The sequence below is a fragment of the Saccopteryx leptura genome, chromosome 4, assembly GCF_036850995.1.
Source record: "Saccopteryx leptura isolate mSacLep1 chromosome 4, mSacLep1_pri_phased_curated, whole genome shotgun sequence".
In the NCBI taxonomy this organism is placed as follows: Eukaryota; Metazoa; Chordata; class Mammalia; order Chiroptera; family Emballonuridae; genus Saccopteryx; species Saccopteryx leptura.
Window position 1 is genome coordinate 76679348 of NC_089506.1, and position 21380 is coordinate 76700727.

The 21380-nt window shown below is 40.8% G+C and overlaps 1 long non-coding RNA gene across 1 annotated transcript in view; it reads left to right on the forward strand.

The window, feature by feature from the left end:
* The first annotated feature begins 3787 nt into the window (after window positions 1–3787).
* The window catches only part of LOC136402852 (uncharacterized), a 31070-nt gene continuing 13477 nt past the window's right edge, over window positions 3788–21380 (forward strand). The window contains exon 1 of the long non-coding RNA XR_010751046.1: window positions 3788–3926. This is a non-coding gene — a long non-coding RNA (uncharacterized lncRNA). The remainder of the gene's footprint in view (window positions 3927–21380) is intronic.

Consider the following 21380-nt stretch of genomic DNA (forward strand, 5'->3'; position numbering starts at 1 on the left):
CCATTCCCAGCAAAGCACAAGACTACTGCGTCACTAGTTGGCAGGATCGGTGTACTGTGGCTTTGACTTCCCAAATCCTGCTGCTTTGAGCCCTAGGAAACGGGTCCTAGGAGAGTGATTATTCTCTCCCAGTGAGAGCTTCCCTTTAGCAGGGGTCTCAAATTCAGGCCCGCGGGCCGCATGCGGCCCGCCCACCAATTTTGTGCAACCCGCAGACTGGCCCGCAGACTAATCCACGAAGTTTGATTAGTCTGCGGGCCGCACAAAATTGGTGGGTGGGCCGCGAGTTTGAGACCCCTACATGGCTATCCATGCTAACGGGACAAAAGAAATCATTCACTAAAAGATGATAAAATTGTTTGAAAATTAAAGAATAAACCCTCAGTACATTTTTACCAAATTCTTTGTGAAGACTTTAGTTATGCCATTTTAGAAATATCCCATTAAGGTAAAAGCCAATAAATTATTAAAGTCTATCTTGTTCTACGCTCTGGTGAAGCATGGTAGTAACTTGTAGGGCTGAACCCAATTCATTCAATTACTTCATTTTGGATACGACTAACAAAATGGTAGGTGGGCATTACATTTATGTCCTTGACCTGATTTTCTGAGAGTTCTCTTTAGGCCATGTAAGCAGCCAAACCAGCTCTCCCATCTTTGTTTTTGGTGGGTGGGTTGGTTGGTTGGTTTTCAATTCACCACAAGAGCTTTTGTCATAGGATAAACCAGTGAACAAATGACAACATTGTTTTACTCTCAAGGTAAATATTTGTCAGTATTTTTTATGCCAGTTGATTCCTGGATACTTCAACAATAGGTGGAATTATATAGATGCTAAATAATTTTATAACTTTTTCAGTCTTCACCTTTACTCTGGACATTGCACCAGATCTATGGTTTCTAACTATAGCATTGGTGGCTTCATTCTTCTTATTCTCTCCAGTGTAATGACAACAAAACAACAGCATGAAATAGTTAAAAGCCCAGAAACAGCAATATGTTTAAGATTAGAATACCTTGGGGCTTTATCAAGCAGAAAAAATATTTCAGTACTAGAACAAAATTATACTCCCTACAATATTATTTCAGTCCCAAATGGCCACTGATGATTTTCATACCATATAGTGCATTGTCTTCCCACCAAAGTTGCATGGTTTCCTTCAACACAATGAGTTCCTTGTGCTTTGTCTGAGTGCTGTCTGGATTTAATATATTTCTCTCCCAGCAGTGTAATAAGTATAATTTACATCACTTCCTGTTTAGTCTAAATTTACCAATGAACGCCTACACAGCCCATACACTTGAGTGATTGTCTATTTCTGAAATAAATTACATTTTCTTTGTACAGAAACAACTTTTACATAGTCTTTTTCTTTTATAGTTGTGTGGTGTGTGTGTGTGTGTGTGTGTGTGTGTGTGTGTGTGTAAGAAGCTCAGCTTTATGTGAGGCCATGATACATTAGCAGGTATGCTAAAAACAGGTCCACTCAGGAATACCCCTGAATTGCTTAAATAGATGTATAGCCAGCACAATGCCCCCTTTTTTCTTTGTATAGCTATGGTGTACATGCACATATTACAGTCCATTACTTTGGAGAGGATTGCAAGGTACAATAAGTCTGTGTAATGTGCTGCCATGATGTATAGGTAGGTTCCTTAGAGCTTTCAGACTGTACCAAAGATTCAGGTCAGTTCCAGCATCTCAAGGGTAGTCTTGCTGCTGCCTCAGACTCCTCTGAACTCTTTAACTTGACCATAGACCAGATGATGGGGTAGATGTAGTTAACATTATTGGTCATCTTCAGAGCCCTTAGAGCTTACATGACTGTGACCAGTACATTCTACTGCTGAACCAAGTCTGTGGACTCTACTTCACCTTTCACTGCTGATTTCAAGCCATTGCTTTATAATATGTTCAGCATGCGTCCACACAGTCAGTTGGGCATTGATGTTTATTCTTTTGTAATATATATATATATATAACAATATTATATTTCTTAAGTGATATTAAAATTATGTATTTGATATGTCTAAAACGTGCAGAATGTGTAGGAAATTTTATAAAGTTTATTTAGCTACTCATAACAAGTCAATATTTTTATAGTTAGCAGTAATAACTTTTACATACATAAAGTAATGGAAAGCACATATAGTATTTGAATTATTACACCGTTTTAGGTATTATTCTAGTTGATACGGGACATAAAAATTGTACCTCAAACATAATTTCTAACCAAAAGTAGATTACAACATACAGTACCTGGCTAGATAAACACATAGTTTCTAAAGTATAAAATACAAACGGCCAGGCAGCACTAGCATTGGCAGAGATGTTACGGAAGTGCAAAGATAGGGAGAACAGCTTCTGTAACTCAGGTAATCAGAAGGCCTTCATGTCCCCTGAGATCCATATCACACGCACATGTCAGGTCCCTGATTCCATGTCCAGTGTAAGACCAGAGCTCTCCCCGAGATTTCTGTGCACTCTGAGGGTGAGTGCAGCACCGCGGGAGGAGCGGCGGGGCTGCTGGCATTGTCACAACCGCCCGTTCTCTTAGTTCATGGGTCACTTGCCGGTCTGAAGGGTGCAGTCTCTGTTCCCCGTCCTGTCAGCCTCTTCCTTGATCTACCACACACATGCATGCACACACAGAAATTATATATTCATTGTTGGTAAGTTGAAGTGTTGTGACCCCTTAGTGGCAAGTAAATCCAATTGGTGGGTAATGATGAACATTTTCGAAAACTAAAAAAAGAATGCAATGGGATGTTATAGGACAGTGGTTTCCAACTTCTTGCACTTGGAGACTGGTGAAAATAGAATTATTTTGCGCACCCCTAAAGCTGAAAGCATCCTGAGCATAAGTGAATTCGACTAAGATAATTGGATTTATAATCTTCATGCAGTATCAGGGTGGTTAACTTCTGCAGACCAGAACAAAGTTTCTGGCCGGCCAGTCCACCGGCCTGCTCTAGGGTATGACAGATGGAAGAGGGGAAGAGAAAAGAAGGTGAAGAGCAGGTGTTGTCTCAGTACACAGGGGCATGCATGTGACACAATGCAGCTCAATGTAAAATAAAGTTTGAAAGCCTTTGGCTGACTGGCCTCTCCCCTCCCCTGCCCAACATCACCAAGGGCAAATCCAGATGCCCTCGTTTCTCTCACTGAGCAATTTATTCATTATGATGCTTAATTTTATGTGTCAACTTGGCTAGCCACAGCGGCCAGATATTAGGTCAAACATTACTCAGCAGGTTTCTGTGCGGGTGTTTTTTGGATAAGATAACATTTAAAGTAGTGGACATTTAGTTAAGCAGCTTACCCTCCATAATATGGGTGGGCCTCTTTCAATCAGTTGAAGGCCTTATTAGAACCAAGACTACCAGCCCTGGCCGGTTGGCTCAGTGGTAGAGCGTCGGCCTGGCGTGCAAGGGGTCCCGGGTTCGATTCCCGGCCAGGGCACACAGGAGAAGCGCCCATCTGCTTCTCCACCCCTTCCCCTCTCCTTCCTCTCTGTCTCTCTCTTCCCCTCCCGCAGCCGAGGCTCCATTGGAGCAGAGATGGCCCGGGCGCTGGGGATGGCTCCTTGGCCTCTGCCCCAGGCGCTGGAGTGGCTCTGGTCGCAACAGAGCGACGCCCCGGAGGGGCAGAGCATCGCCCCCTGGTGGGCAGAGCGTCGCCCCCTGCTGGGCGTGCGGGGTGGATCCCAGTCGGGCACATGCGGGAGTCTGTCTGTCTCTCCCGTTTCCAGCTTCGGAAAAATACATAAAAAAAAAAAAAGAACCGAGACTACCCTCCTCTGAGCAGGAAGGAATTAGGAATTCTGCCAGCAAACCGCCTTTGGACTTGAACCGCAACTCTCCTCAAGTCTCTAGCATGCCAGCCCACCCACCAGATTTTGGACTCACCAAGCCTCATCAGTCACGTGAGTCAATTTCTTAAATTCTCTCTCTCTCTCTCTCTTAAAAGAGAAAATAAATAAAATTTTATTAAAATAAATAAATTAAAACATTAAATCAAAAGATAAGTTTAAATAATTAACATTCACATGTCAAAATTAATATCAGGTGGCTTATCCAATTGTATTCCATAATCGTTCACTGAACCTTCCATATATCGGATATATATATACATTATATATAATATATATATACACACAGTAAAGTATAAAACTACTTTTGTCAAAAATTAGAAAATAGACTTTTATGAACATATCAAAGCACTTTATGGGGAGAGAATATTGTAAAAAGTTCAAAAATTATTAAAATTACAAGGTGCCAATTTACCTGAAAGTTTGTGCTCAGACCATGCCGGTGCCCACACTCATTAGCATCTGATTAACTTTTCATGATTTCAATCCACAAAGTTTTATGACAGTTTTTTAACTTTTTATTTCTGTGACTTCAGTACTTTTGCATCATTCCAAAGAAAATCTTTAAGACAGTTCACATTTGGAAAGCCTTAAATTGATACCATAACTCTTACATGAGTCTCTATTTAGAAAAAGCATCCACTGGATTATTTGACTGTTGCTTGGGTTTTAAAAACATATTCCATGATTAAAAACATTTTGAAACTCAGAATGATAGGTGGTGTACAAAATTCACTGAAATCAGAAAGTAAATAAATGTTTAATCACTATGTTGGACACCTGAAACTAATATAATATTGTCTGTCAAATATTAAATAAAAATTTAAAAATCAAAAAAATAAATCAAAAGAAAAATAAAATTGTTTTCTTCAAGTAAAAAAAAATCTTGACTATAATAACTCTTGCTGAGTATGTAAAACTGGAGATTAGAAACTTAATTTTCAAGTTCAAAAAGTTATTTTCTCTCAAGTCGTAGCATTCACGTGGCTTAGTCCCTTGCCCCTGTGACAGCAGGGACCTCAAAGCAAGAAGGCATGAGCTTACACAATACTTCCCCACAGCCAGGGCAAGTGGGAACAAGCCACCTCTTCATGCAGTTAATTGGTGTTTTCTTTCTTCTTCCAATTTAATGTATTTTATTCCAACATTGTCATTTCCTGTCTTTTGTGAAGGATTCTGTAATATTAGAATCATTCAGCTCAGATGGGGCCTAGAAAATTTTGCATTTCCTTTTTAAAAAGTTTTATCTTCTACACTGCACTGTGTGGCTGTCCTTATTCACATAAAACCAAAGCAATAGTCCCTCTGTTGTGATATGTCACTGTATGTGTAACTATCTTCACCAATGTGCTTAATGTATCGAATGAAGTATTTATTTAGATTGTGTGCATGTACAACAAACTGCTGATTATCACCTAGCTATTTTGCACCATGACTAGCTACTACTTCGTTTTGTCTTTGCCTTTGTTGGGGGGGACTGTGATTTGTAAAATGCTTGTCATCCATGGGGGGGAGGGTGATGAGAGGTAATATTTTCTGTGGCTCTCTAACTGGGGGAAGGTGTGCCTGTCTATTAAAACCTTTAAGACACCAAAAATGACGAAGGAAACCTTTTGACTCCTTTTCAGCATTTAATCTCTTGGCATGCTGTGTTTATAAAGACTATCACTGGACAGAGAGCAGTAATAAAGTTCAGAAGTAGATAAAAGCACAAAGAGTGAAACCAAGGTATTTGTAAAACTCTATAAATCTGTTAACCAGAGTTGCAGTTTAATCTTTACATACAGCAGAGTCTCAAGGTTAACTGCCCCATAAAGGTCCAGTTAGGCACTGGTGTTGGATGTCGCCTCACTTCCTTATCAGCGAAAGAAGGACTCTCCCGTCCTATTTCCTATAATCCTGCTTCTTCTGAATGTACTGTCAGTGAGCGATTCCTCTAACTTAGATTTTAGAAAATGCCATCAACCTGTTGACGTCAATTCACAATATGTAAGTAAAGAAGACCGAGAGCAGCCCTGGTTGTGAGTGTGATGTGGCATTTTTGATTCCACCATGAGGAGGAAAAACGACTTTTGACCGAACTTTGAAATAGATTCTTCTCCCATTTGTGCCAAAGGAGCAACAAGAAAAGGTTGTAACTGTGTTTTGAGGACAGAGGTTAAGAAAGAAACTTTTGATAAAAATAAAACAAGCGGTACAACTACAGCCTAAGTCTTTGTTACAGAAGGGGGAAGGTACTGAGAATGTTAGCACATTGGAAAGAGCATTCGCTGTAATGCAGGTGGAAGTGGTTTAGATGATGGATATTCAGTTCACCGGCAGAGTGATGCCTGCTCGTCCCCGCCTGAGGAGACCCTGGGGTGGTAACAGCACCTGCCGGGGTGTTCTGTGCTGTACGCAGGGTACGGCAGAGCCTGCCCAACGTCAGCCTCCAGTTAGGGCTGTGTGGTCATTCCCGGCTTCCCAAGTTCATAGAAGGGAAGGAGTTTCCACTTTCCTGCTCAGGAGAGAAGAGAAAGTTCAGGAAACTCAACTCCTGCCACTCTCCACGCCTGGCGTTTCCTTCCCCGAGGGAATGGGAGCCACTTGTCTGTTCTGTGAACTTGGGGGAAAGAGCGAGCACACAGCACACGGTGGCTCAGCCCCCCTCCCTCTCTCAGAACACCCTGTGCTTAGGACTCCCTGCTTCTCAATCAGATCCAAAGCAAAGATCCCTTTATCATCATCGCTGCCTTAAATTGGTTTGGGGCCGTCTCCCCGCGATCTCCCTGTAAAAGTAAAGGCAGTATTTCATTTGGTGAATGTGTACTTTAAATGTTGGAGCAAACGATGTCACAGCTACTTAAGTATGAGACAAGACCTGCCTTAAGCATACACAAATTGTAGTTACTTAATTTTAAGGTCAGCTAAAAATACCACTTCTAGCCCATCACCCTAATAAACATATTCCCCATTTGTTCATTTGGTGTTTGAAATTATACATCAGGCTGCATTTATTTGCCTAAGGTTTCTTATCACTCAGTAAGTCTGTAAGGGCAAATGTGGTAGCCTTAACAACAGTCACACCTTCATATGAACGATATAAACTTAATATGAGTCTGTACGTGTGGTGCAAAGAGCAGCTTTAGATGAAGAGGAAGACTGGAGACGGTGCAAACACTGCCCTCCTGTGATGATGCTGTTTGTGTGGTGGTTGTGGTTACTTGCAGAGGTTGGGAGTCACAGAAGTGGCCAGGTAAAGGGAGAAGTGTGCAAAGGTTCATGAGGGAGAGATAAGAGCCCTGCAAAATAACTTTACTTAGTTTATCATTTTGTTCGGGGAAATTCTGCCAAGGAGGTAAAGGACTGCAGACTCCCTGTTGAGTAGAAGCAATGGTCAAATTACATATTCACCCACCAGAGCTCACACAGTCAAATACTGGGTGGATTATTCTATCTAATACCTAGGTGGAAATTGTTTAGAGAATAAATTTTCTACAAATTGCCTTATTGAAGGTATATCTCTTATTTGAGGGTCTTGGGCAAACCAAAGTGGAATAGTTTGCTATTCAACTGCAAACTTATCAAATGCCAATTTTTTTTAAAAGAAAATAAGAAGACAAAAAATTAAAAAAAATAGTTTGGGAGAATTAGAGAATACTATTTTTTCTATAAACTTCTAGTTTTTTCTTCTAGAATTGAATGTCCCTCTGTGATATGGTTAAGAATTGGTTAAGGTACCAAAGTATAAATAACTTTTCAAAAAATTTGCTAATGCCTTGCTGGGAATATTTACATGAGAAATGTTGCATTGCAAAACAGATTCAGATTATATATTTTATATGTATATTCTTATATATAAATTTATGTTCATGAATTTATAAATACATTAACTCAGTATATTTTTTAGCTTCCTAAAAACACTCTGTGTCTGTCATTTGGGAGACACAGTTTTCTTTGGACCTTGATCAGGATGTTTTAGGGATGATAATATTAATGAGCTGAAAATTTCAGTGGGATGAATTTTCATGCTGTAGACATTCCATAAGAAAATGATAATTTTTTTTCAAGTATGTAAAGCACACATTTATTCAGCATATAAAATCCAATACCTTCAAATGTTTCTTCCCTATATTGAACAAACCCTTAAACTGTATCTAAAGGCAAGTTCCCTCTATTTTCTGGCCAATTTCCTCCAGGACTATAATCACGCCTGTTTTTACTCCGTATCCTCTATGAGCACCTCGCCAAAAGCCTTGGACTCTTGCTAACAACAGTTAACCTTTATTGGGCATTTATCATATTCCAAACACTGTGCTTAGGGCATTGCAGGATTATTATTTTTGTCTGCCCGACAATCTCACTACTAACATTTTTCTATTGTACAGATCAGGCAACTGATGTTCAAGTTTAAAGCTGAACTTCAAGTTGAAGTTTAACAAATCTGTCAAAGGTCACACAACTAGTACAGCTAGAACTAAGCCCGTGTTTTAAGCATTAGATGTTAATGAGCTCATCTGTTACAGGTGTTAAGTTGTACAATAAATAAAGAAAAAACACATGCCTGAGATATATATATATATATATATATATATATATATATATATATATATATTTTTTTTTTTTTTTTTTTTTTTTTTTTTCCCTGAAGAAAAAAAAAAGTTCACATTGTAGAGAAAAGCTCAGGATGAATCTAGACTGATCTAGACTAATACACCCTGGCTTGGTGACCAAACCCATGGCTTATTAGCAGTGTGAGTCCCATGCAAATAAGTCAGGCTTGCTGGTTTTCAGGCTATCTGTAAAATGGGGATAATGCATAGTAATGATGTCATAGGATGATTTAAATAAAATATGATATCTGAAGTTCGGATGGGGTCTGCATATTTTCCTCTTACCCCTACTCTCTTTTACCCACTACATCCACACAAAGGTATGGCTCTGTGCCTAATGGAAGCCACTGAAAGCAGAGGACACCATTTGAGGGTACTGTTTTGTTGTAGTGGTGGTTGCTGCTTACCAAATTAAAACATCTGATCTTTTATTTGCAATGCAAGAAGCCATTTCTTGTTTCAAGACAATGAATGCTCAAGCAAATATTGAAATAAGTTGGTATGCATTTGGCAAAACTTGCCATATTTCTCTTGTTTTAGATCGGTTCCTGATTTTTACCAATGACCTTTTATTCAACATAAGAGTGAATAAACCCTGGACTTTCCCAGATTAAAAATACACATAAACCTGGAAGCAGCCACCACAAAATATCACTGTGTAAACATGATAAAATGCAGAAGTAGATCATTTACATTCAATGAGTAACAAGGTATTTGCAGGAATTAGCTGTCCTTGACCAGCCCAATTCTGTTCATACACCTTATGCTTTTACTTTATTGATGCCTATAAAATAAACACTTCTTGTCTTAATGTGCCCTGGTTCAGCATTCAGCACACAAAGGGCTATATTTTATGGCTGTGAGCCACAACTCAACCTCCAGGGAAATTGTATAATTCCTTTCCCCTCACATAGCATGGTGTCTGCTGTAGGGGTTTGTGCCCCTGGGACTTTCGGTTAGAATCAATCTTTGTTGCCCAAGCGAGCTATCCCCAAATTAGGCCCCTCCCCCATCCTCTGTTCCTTCTGGCCATCTTTTGGAAGTTTTCATTACTTTGTAACATAGCTATTTTTCTGGAGAAAGAATTGAAACTCATATCTATAAGATCATAGCCCTGTGAAGATGGCAGGGAAGGAGTAGGTGTGGAGACAGTTTCTTGCTGCTTTTGCCCCTGGATAATCAGGAGTCGAATATAAAACCACAAAGAGTCTGAAGAGATCAAACTTATATTTTGAAAAATAATAATTTGATCAGCAAAGAAGGCATCAAAATCTACCCATGAGTCTAAACGGAATTTAAAAATAGTCTATTACCTCTTAGCTCCCACACATGGAGAACTTATTATGTGCCATGCTAATTATGTGCTATGTGCCTAAAATATATTGTCTTATTTAAATTTTACATATCCCTGTGAGGCAAACCTAATTATTACACCAATCTTAGAGGTAAGGACCCTTAGCCTTAAAAAAATCAAGCTGCCAAGAGACACCCGACAAGTAAGTGGCAAAACTAGAATTGTCTTCCCCCAACCCAAGCTCTTAATTGTATTGATGTTATATATAGTTATCATGGTACTCCAGTCTTAGTCAGAATCCACATCCTGGCTCACTTAAAAATAGTTCAATTTACGCGATGTGCAGTCTTTATTCAGCAGTAATTGGGTTAACCAATTTTCCCTGGTTTTATTTTCCCCTAATTTTCCTACATCTGCAGCATCTCCTAGTTTTATTTGGAGGCTTTCTAATTAAAAGAGTTCATTTTACAAGCAATTATGAAAACTTTAATTAAAAAATTTTGAGGGCTCTGGCTGGGTAGCTCAGTTGATTAGAGCATCGTCCTGACACACCAAGGGTGTGGGTTCCATCTCCAGTCAGGGTACATACAAGAATCAACCAATGGGGCCCTGGCTGGTGACTCTGTGGATAGAGCGTCAGCCTGGTGTGCTGACATCCTTGGTTTGATCCCCAGTCAAGGCATACAGAAGAAGTGACTATCTGCCTCTCTTCCCCTTCCTCTCCCACTTCTCTCTCTCTTCTCCTCTCATAGCCAGTGGCTTGATTGGTCCCAGCATTGGCCCTGGGCACTGAAAATAGCTTGGTTGGTCCAAGCATTGGCCCCAGGTGGGGGTTGCTGGGTAGATCCCAGTCAGGGTGCATATGGGAGTCTCTCCCCTCCTCTCACTTCAAAAAAAAAAAAAAAGAATTAACCAATGAATGCACAACTAAGAGGAACAACAAATTGATATTTCTCTCCCCCCTCTCTCCCTTTCTCTCTAAAAAGCAGTTTAAAAAGAATAAAAGAATAGTTTTTGAGGAACTGTGATAACCATTAAAGAAGTATAAAACACAATTCAACAAATGCTTACTGAGCCCCAGTTTTTGTTTAGACTCAAGGAATGAAATGGTGAATGTGGCTGACTGACTACACTCAGAGACGTCCAGGAGGAAAACGAGTCAAGAGAAGCAAAGTGGAGGCCGCCTGAGAGCTGCTCCAGCTGCCACAGACGTACAGCCAGAGGCACTGCATCCAAACCTGGCCGTGCAGGAGAGCCCCTGGGAAGGGGGGATACTTGTACCAACCTGAAAATAGCAAATATAAGTCAGTCAGCTAAAGAAAGGACAGGTGAAAGGGGGAAGAAAACAAGTTATTTGGGCTGGTAAAAGATAAAGCTATGTAGTTGTGGAGAAACAGAAAAAGTCGTTTCATATGGTTAGAATATAGATCAGTGGTCTCAGATTTGCTGAAAATTAAATCACCTAGCGACCTTTGAAAACTACCAATGCCCAGGTTACCTACCCTCCAAAAGAATGAAGTCAGAACTCTATTAGGATAGTTTTCAAAGAGTGGTCTAGAGGCAGATTGTAGCAGCATTGCCTAAAAACACAAATGATATTGGAGAAATGACAGAGCCATTAAAACACAGATTGCTGGGAGTCACCCCCAGGGTTTCAGATTCCAGAAGTCTAGAGGCCTGAGCATTTATATTCCTAATCAGGTCCCAGGTGATGCTGCTGTTGCTGGTCTGGGAGCCTCACTTCAAGAACCACTAGTCAAAAGTGGCACTTCTGAAACGTTGGTGTGCATATAACCACACTGAAGAAGTCTTACTGAATGCAGGTTTTGACTCAGGAGATCTAGGGTGGGGCCTGAAGTTCTGTATTTCTAGCCAACTCTCTGGTGATACCAATGCTGCTGGTCCCCAGAGGACACTTTGAGTGCAGGAGGACAAATAAGGAGAGGTGAAGCTGGAAGGGTAATTAAGACTAATTACCCTTGAAGAGTCTTATAATGTTTAGAATGATTTCAAATCAGCTATAAAAAAGTAAGATAAATCATGACACGCTCAGGGTTTATTGATTTCTTCCACCATTCTGCTTTGTCTTTCATGCATCAATTTTAGCCTATTAGAATAGTGGCCAAGAGTAATCAAAGGCTACATTCCTTTTTTGTTTCTCCTCAACATGGGAAGCAGAGAACGCTCTTATTTGTGGAATAAATCTTCCTTACTTCAGTCTTAGTTTGGCTCAACTTAGTCATCATTCCCACAGCTCCATCAATAAATGTCATCCAGCATTACTTATCTTAACCCTGGGTTCCCAAGTCAGTCATTGACGAGGGGAATGGGGTCATCATGATTGGCTAGACTAAATAGGGTTCCTTTAAAAAGCAAGGTTCAACTCCTAAAATCTTTTTACTGCTGTGTAGCAGAAAGACTGGCTTGGCAATTAGCAATGCAGGCACTAATGGACTATATATATATGTTTTAACAAGTTTTTAAATTTATTGATTTTAGTGAGAGAGAGATAAGAACATCAGTCCATTCCTGTGTGTGCCCTGACCAGGGATTGAACTGTCAACCACTGTGCTTTAGGATGATGCTCTAACCAACCAAGCTATCTGGCCAGGGTGACTATATATTATTTTTTCTGAAAACTTTTGAGAATCACTGAAGAATTTTAAGTAGAAAAGTGGTGATATCAGATGTGCCTTTGAACAAGGATACTTTTCAAATAACGTATTGGGGTAAATAACTTGTAGTGAGGCCAAAAAGCCAATAAGGAAGGTGTTAAATTCATCAAGAGTTAATGGTGTTGCCTGACCAGGCGGTGGTGCAGTGGATAGAGCATTGGACTGGGATGCAGAGGACCCAGGTTTGAGACCCCAAGGTCGCCAGCTTGAGCACGGGCTCATCTGGTTTGAGCAAAGCTCACCAGTTTGGACCCAAGGTTGCTGGCTCGAGCAAGGGGTTACTCGATCTGCTGTAGTCCCACAGTCAAGGCACGTATGAGAAAGCAATCAATGAACAACTAAGGTGTCGCAACAAAAAACTAATGATTGATACTTCTCATCTCTCTCTGTTCCTGTCTGTCTGTCCCTATCTATCCCTCTCTCTGACTCTCTCTGTCTCTGTAAAAAAAAATAAATAAAGAGTTAATGGTGGCTTTGTCTTGGGCATGATGTCGCAAATGGGAGAATCTATGACACTAGGTGATAATTTGATGTGGGTTAGGGAAAAAAGGACTTGAAGGCCACATGTTTCTGGTTTTGATAAGAAGCATATATGAAGGTTTGGCAAGGGGTCATGAGGAAAGAGAGAGAATGGAGCAAAGAGTGAGATGGGTGGAAGTTGATAGGTTCAGTTTTAAGTATATCAAATCTGAAGTGCCTAGGAGGCCTCCAGATATAATTGTCCAAAAGCAGTTCTATTACTCGTGTAGGTCTGGACTTCAATGGAAAGAATTGGGGCTAGAGATGTCTGTGTTTTATAGATGGTAGTGTAGATTGTGAAAAGAGGCCAAGACATAGGAAAGCCTAGCATTCAAGGGTAAGATACAAAAAAGGGACATTTATAAAAGAGACTAAGAAAGACCAGGTTGAGAAGCAAACAGACCGCAGAAGAACATGGTGTTGCATACACTGATAGAACAGTTTCATAAACGACACAAGTTCATAGCTAGAGAATGCTTTTAACAAGTACAGAAAAGAGTTCAGGGAATTTAGCCATCGGGACCTAATTAGATGATATATATTGGAGTGGATGAACTTACAGTAGAGGTGAAGAATGAATGATTTGAGGCAGCGGAGTTAGACAATCCTTCCGTGGTGATCAGCTGTGAAGAGTTGTAACTAAAGGGGAATGTGGGATTTTTTGTTGTCATTTTTTTGTAAAGGAGAAATCAAACAGGGAACTATTATCATACTGCAGTGATGATATTCATGAGCCGGCTCTTGAGAAAGAATCGAGTTCATCTCTTCCCAACTCTGTTATGAAACATCACATTGGTAACTTAAAATTAGACATAGTGGAATACTTTCACACACACACCCACCACCACAATTGGCAAATACTACAAATCAATGCTTCTTTCCCCTGGAGTTCTAGTTAAACATTTACTAGCATGCCAGTGCCTAATAGCATAATTTTAGAAGCTACAATTTTACATGATATTGGCTGCCCAGCAGCTGAACTCCCCTTGCTGTTGGAGATTTCCTGATTTCAAAAGTCCTGGGGAGGAACAGAGTTCATCTCCCATTTCCAAAGCTAAAAAGGTCTATGCCCCTGAGAGTCAGGATCAGGATACATGACACTCCTTGCTGGACTTCAATTCTGAAGAAAGGGATATGAATAAAAGCTGGCAGTGGAGAATTCTTTCAGTAGGGGAGGCAGCAACCTGTGGTTTGCAGAGGCACTGGTGCAGGGGGGATGCCCACTGCAGTGGCAGTGTTCCTACCATGTGTTTGCGTTAGGCTGTGGTCCTGGGTTTCAAAACTTTAAAAAAATTTTTTTCTGCTCTTCCGACACTATGTCTTTGGTTCTCTCTGCCATCTCTTACCTTCCCTATATCTCTTCAAAATATCTTTCCTTTGTGAATGCATGTAAATGTACTAGTGAACAAAACAGATGAATATCCCCACATTGATGGGGCTTACATTCCGCCCAACAACCCAGAGGCATTCTCTGTTGTTTGTAACCTTAGATTCTGATAGGTAGCAAGCCACACAATCATCAGGGATGCCCACAATCGTTGTGGCAGAGTTGTGCTCTGGGAATCAGGCTCTGAATTAGAGTTTGACTTGCAGGATGTTTATTTGTTTATTAAGAAGCGGAGAAACTGCTGTCAGAGGGAAGAGGGATGAGGGGATGGGATCAGAGAAGGTAAAGGGGTTGGTGAAATTATATACACATAACACATAGCTACAGATTACAGAACAGCAAATCCCAGAGGGATGGGGGAGGGAGTTAGGGGGAGGGAGGAAAAAAGGGTATAATGGGGGCTTGTGGTTGGGGAAGTGAGGGTGTTATATCGAGTGGGACATGTTGAACCTATGTTAACACAATAAATCTAATATAAATAAATAATAAATAGAAGTGCCCTTGGGATCAATACCAGTGAGAGGGAAGCAGAAGATGGTGAGGGGCAGTTGAACTGTGAAGTAGGCCCCACAACAGCCTCAGTTAATACCAGGGTAGCTACGGCGTTAGAAGGACCCTTACCAGTTACCCTGAACTGGGATAAGATCCCCAGCTCTCGGCCATCAGGGGAAAGGTGTGACCTCAGGCAAGGTGCCTCTTGCCAGCTGAAGCGATGCCCAAAGGGGACGACCAGCTGAAGGTTGCCTACTCACACTGTTCCCAGCAGCGGGGCAGCAGGTCCATCCTTGAAGGGAGAGCTGGGTGACACTTTACAGTGTCTTTACACACCGCTACTATTCAACATTGCAAACAGACAAACAAATAAGAATAGGAAGAAGAAATGAGATATAAAGATTAAAAAGTGAAAAAAAATTGTCATTTTCAGTCAATAAGATTGTATAAATAAAAAACCTAAGATATTCTAGAGGCAATAATACTCTACAAGATTACTTGATAGGCCCTGGCTGGTTGGCTCAGCAGAAAAGCATTGGCCAGCGTGTGGATGTCCTGGGTTTGAATCCCAGTCAGGGCACACAAGGGGAGCGACCATCTGCTTCTTCACCCTTCCCACCCTCTTTCTCTCTCTCTTCCCCTCCTGCAGCCATGGCTCAAATGGTTCAAGCAAAGTTGGCCCCAGGCACTGAGGATGGCTACAAGGCCTCACCTCAGGCACTAAAATAGCTCAGTTGGTGAGCAACACAGTAACCCAGACAGGCAGAGCATGGTCGGAGGCCTGGACCCTGGTTGGATCACATGCAGGTCTGTCTCTGCCTCCCTGCCTGTCACTTAATAAAAAAATTAAAAAAAGAAAAAAGAAAAAGATTACTTGATAGATATCAATGTGTAAATATTGATAGCCTTCTTCAACATTAGTAACAAACAAGTAAAAGTTATAATTAAAAAAATCTAATTTTCAACAATAAAAGCTATAAATAGATCTCAAAAATACATCTTAAAATATTCAAAAGATGTAAAAATTATTATTGCTTACGAGCCATTAAAGATATGAAAGAAGACACAGATAAATGGAGAAATGCACCATTTTCAAGAAAAGGAAGACAATATCTTACAGATGTCAATTACTCTACTAATTCAATGCAGTTGCAAATAGAATTCCAATGTAATATTTTCATCAGACTTTACAAATTGCTACTGAAATCCATATGAAAGAGAAAAAGTCTAAGAATACTCAGTTCCAATTCTATACTTAACATAAGTAGTAATGCTGAAAATAGAATCCAGGTAGCTTTGCTCAAAACCCATAAATTTAAGACTACCAACAGACTGGGAGATGATACTTTGTGCATATAGAGAAAAGATTGTGACACACAATATATTTGAAGACCACCTATAAATCAATAAAAAATAGACAAACACACCACCATAAAATAAACAAGAGATGTAAACAGGCAATTTACAGAAGGAAAAACAGTATAGAAAAATATAGGACAAGATACTCCGCCTCACTAGTAATTGATGTAAATAAAAATAAAAATGATTTGAAATACAATTTCAAACTGGAAGAAAAAAATAAATAAAAAAGTCTGACAATACTGCATGGCAACAAGTAAGCAGAAAAAATATCTTACCATACTGATAAAAAATAGTGGCGGTCCTGGCTGGTTGGCTCAGTGGTAGAGCGTCGGCCTGGCGTGCGGATGTCCCGGGTTCAATTCCGGGCCAGGGCACACAGGAGAAGCGCCCATCTGCTTCTCCACCCCTCCCCTCTCCTTCCTCTCTGTCTCTCTCTTCCCCTCCCACAGCCGAGGCTCCATTGGGGGAGCGACCCCAAGATGGCCGGGGCGCTGGGGATGGCTCCTTGGCCTCTGCCCCAGGCGCTAGAGTGGCTCTGGTCGCGACAGAGCGACGCCCTGGCTGGGCAGAGCATCGCCCCCTGGTGGGCGTGCCGGGTGGATCCCAGTCAGGCACATGCGGGAGTCTGTCTGACTGCCTCCCATGCGGGAGTCTGTCTGACTGCCTCCCCGTTTCCAGCTTCAGAAAAATTAAAAAAAAAAAAAAATAGTGGCCTTAGCCGGTTGGCTCAGCAGATAGAGCCTGGCGTGCCAACATCTTGGGTTCAGTCTCCAGTCAGGGCACACATGAGAAGTGACCATCTGCTTCTTTTTCCCTCTCTCTCCCGCTTCTCTCTCTCTTCCCCTCTCACAGCCAGTGGCTCTGTGGGTTCGAACCTCGGCCTCAGGCGCTAAGCATATCTCGGTTGATTCAGCATCAGCCCCAGATGGGGGTTGCCCGGTGGGTCCCTGTTGGGGTGCATGCGGGAGTCTGTCTCTCTATCTCACCTCCTTTCACTTAAAAAAAATAAGTACAACTACATTGGGGAATAATTGTGCAACCTGTAATAAAGTGTATAAGGTGCATTCCCTCTTACCCAGATTTTCTACTTCTCACCCTAGAGCTGCAGTACTCAACTGAAGCTTCTCAGAATGATCTTTAAGGCCGTTAAGAAACAGCTTTGGAGATTTTATCTTAAGAGCTCTGGAATAGGACTCCTGAGGACCATTGCCTTAGAGAAACCATCACACTTACGTGCAAGGAGACATGTTTGTAAGAACAAAAATTCGGTAACACGCCAAATTACTATTCACAAGGGAAAATCTAAAGAAAATGTGACATATTTACAGGTATAATGTAATAATGTGTATGTATATATGTACACAGAGATACACACATTTCAGAGTCATTGGAGCTGAAGCATGTTTACTTGTTAATGGAAAATGGAAGGAGCCAGGAGAGACCGAAGTTACGCAGAGGATTGGCTGCTGAAGCTAGATCCCTGACAAGGAAGGATCTATGGTCTATTTTGGAGAATGGAGCCCAATCTCAGGTGGAGGACTTGGTCTTTAGGAGGCATAGCTAAGAGGAAAGTATCACTTCTATTCTACTTGACGACTACTTGACGACCGTAAATTCAAGAATGTATTTGTTGACCTGCCCCTCTCCCAAGAGCACGCAGGGAGCACCTGCAGGTAAGCGTGCAGTGACAGTGTGGGAAGTGAGTTTGCAGGCACTCTGCCTCGCTCGGGTGGTCTCTTTTCTCAGTGAAATACGGTAAATCATCTGCTGAGGGATGCGGGGGAGGAGAAAGGCAGTCAGCAACAGTATGTCTAAGACTCAAAAGTGGTTTAAATTAATTTTTATTGTTTTTCAATTTACTTGTTGGTTAATCCAATAAAAGTGTTTTTATTTTTAAAATTAACCTTCTGTTTTTAATTATTTTCAAATCCACAGCCAAGTTTTTTTTTGTGGGTGTTTTTTTTTTTTCACTTGAGCATCTGGCATTCTGTAAACCATTGACAGGACAATCGTTTACAAAGGAATCCGTTCCTACATGTGGCTCACAACATCAGACACACATGCATCTTGGAATACTGCTACTCAGCTAGGCTTTATAGTTCCTAATCCAAGGACTTCACAATTACTCATGAACAGAAATTAATTTCTTTTTGAAACACTATGGATATTTTCAGCTCTATTGGCATTTAAAACTTGAACCAACACAACTGAACATAAGTCAGAGGCAAAGTCAAGTTAAGAAACTGCCCTTCGTGACTCAAAACCGAGGCCACACATCTTTTCCCGAGGGCGTACACAAAGGTTTGAGCTCTCTGAGTAGGCCAGCCTGAAGCATATGGATAGAATGTATTAAACAAAAGATCCAATAACAGGACTGCAGTTTTTGAAGGCCCCCCAAAAAGCAACTGAGCTAATTTTGGCATCAGCTACTTTACAAGAAAAGCTATGAGAAAAAAGGAGATCTTAAAATGTTCCTTCACTGGAGATCTATTATCAATTGCACTTACAGTTACTGAAGTCGCCCTTACAATTCTACACCTGCAGCATTGTGTGAGATAATTATTTTATTCTTTGCTCATTAAAAGAAGCAGACCTCCCAGAGAGTAATGTGCATTCTTATTTTTTTAATGGATTTATGGACTCAGAGTATTGAATACCAAATTTTCTGTGGGTTCCTGGAAAGACGCAGAGGGATTCTAACACAGACTGGTTGTCAGAGTCCAGGCGCCTTGTATCCAAGGAAATAGACTTAATTTAATCCAGGTGACCGGCTATTCAACACAATCTTTTCTTAATTAGTGGTACCTTGACCTCTTCTTGTGGAGTCTCTTTCATGATCTACATTTCTTTCCACTAACTAGTCTTATTTTCCCCACATGATTTCCCACAGTTTAATTGTAATAGAAAAAAAAATTTTTTTTTAAAGTTTCTTCAATTTGAAGTTTATCCAAGTGGCTAAGAAGCGGCAATTGTTCTTTGCACTAGTTTTATGAAGATAAAAGATAATCCCCTCCCCCAAATAAAAATTGTGAAAGGCAATTCTTGGATTTTCATAATCTCAGCAGCAACACTAGTAATAACAAATATTCAATTAAGAAAATGTCTTCCATTTCAAGTGCAGAATGTGGAATTCCAAGATAGGCCTCCAAGATTCTCAAAAGGAAGAAACTTTCTCGATATAATTAAAGTCCCCAATCAGTTTACATTAAATTAGGGAGATAATCCAGCCCTTAGAAGTCAGAAGGGTTTTCCCATTAGCCTTGATAAAGCTAATGTCGTGATGTGAAAAGGGCCATGTGTCAAGAAAGAGTGGGGACTTCTAGTTGCTGAATGCCTTAGAGCCACAGGGAATTGGATTCTACCAATAACCAGTGAGCTTGGATTAGGACTCTGAGCCTCAGAAAAGATCAGATCTCTGAACTGTGCATTGATTTCAGTCTGGGGAGACTCTCAGCAAGGATCTACCTCAGCATGTGCCCAGGCTCTTGACCCACCAACGCTGTGAGATAACAAAACTGGTGCTGTTCGTAGCCACTAAGTCTGTAGGATTTTGTTTTGTAGCAATAGAACACTAATGTGTTGAAAAAGTGCTGATCTAACTCTTAACTTTAAGGTCAAATTTAACATTTTACTCATCTTCAAGGTCCCAGGGCACGTGGGTGCAGCCTCAGTACAAAATACCCTTTTAAGAAATTGTAACTTTTGATTGTCATCTATGTAATTCTGTCAAATGCCTGAGAGAAATGAAAGGAAAGACAGTCTAAGACAGAATTCTAACCTTCTACCCTCGTGGACACAGCAGATGAAGCTTATTTTAAGGATACTATCTCGGCCTTGGCTGGTGGTTCACTGGATAGAGCATCGGGCCTGGCGTATGGACACCCCCATTCAAATCCTCATCAGGGAACACAGGAGAAGTGACTATTTGCTTCTTCTCCTCCCCTTCCCTCTTCTCTATCTCTTCCCCTCCCACACCCAGTGACTCAATGGGTTTGAGCATGGCCCTGGGTACGGAGGATAGCTCAGTTGGTCCGCATCAACCACAGGTGCTAAAGATAGCCCAGTACTCAAGCATCAGCCCTAGAGGGGAATTTCTGGGTGGATCCTGGTTGGGGCCCATTTGGGAGTCTGCCTCACTATCTCTCCTCGTCTCACCTAAAAAAAGAAAATAGATACTCTTCCATGACCATATTCAGTTCAATTCCCACTGAAGCCTGTGTGATTGAAAGCAACATTATAACAGTCATACTCTTGAAGCTACTCTGATTTAACAATGTGCTTTCAATATTTGAAACTTTACCTACTGATACACATGTGACAGACCTCACAACTGGTGTTTCTTAATCAAAGTTGAGAAATTCTTCTTTTATTAAACATTCAACTAAGACTGAGAATTTACTGTGTAAAGGATTATAATATAAAAGTGCTATAAAAGTGGTTTCCTGTTTGCTATCCAAAAATATTCGTATCATATTAATCAAAGCAAAAAGATAAGTCCTTTTTCACCTATCGACCCTTACCATATCTTTCTTAACTTTCTAGTCATTTCTTACTTTATCAAGACCTAAGTTTGGGCAAGTTCAGTCTGTAAATTCCTTAAGATTTCTCTTATTTCTCTGAGTTTATGGGAACAAACACAGCACTCAATAAGTATGGATTTGAATGAATGAATGACTGAATGGCTAATGGAAAGTGCCTTTTTCCCAAGAGGATCTGTTCAGCGATTTCTTTTGTTTGTTTTATAGTAATATATATGCATACATAATATGTACATATAGCCTGACCAGGCAGTGGTGCAGTGGATAGAACATTGGACTGGGATGTGGAGGACCCACATTCGAAACCCCGAGGTTGCCAGCTTGAGCATGGACTAATTCAGTTTGAGCATGGGCTCACCAGCTTGAGCGAGAAATCGCTGGCTTGAGTGTGAGATCATAGACATAGGCCCATGGTCGCTGGCTTGAGCCCAAGGTTGCTGGCTTGAGCAAGGGGTCACTCGCTCTGCTGCAGCCCCCTGATCAAGGTACATATGAGAAAGCAATCACTGAACAACCAAGGAGCTGCAACAAAGAACTGATGCTTCTCATCTCTCTCCCATCCTGTCTGTCTGTCCCTATCTCTCCCTCTCTCTGACTCTCTGTCAAAAAATAAATATGTACATATATATTATATATATTCATATACTCT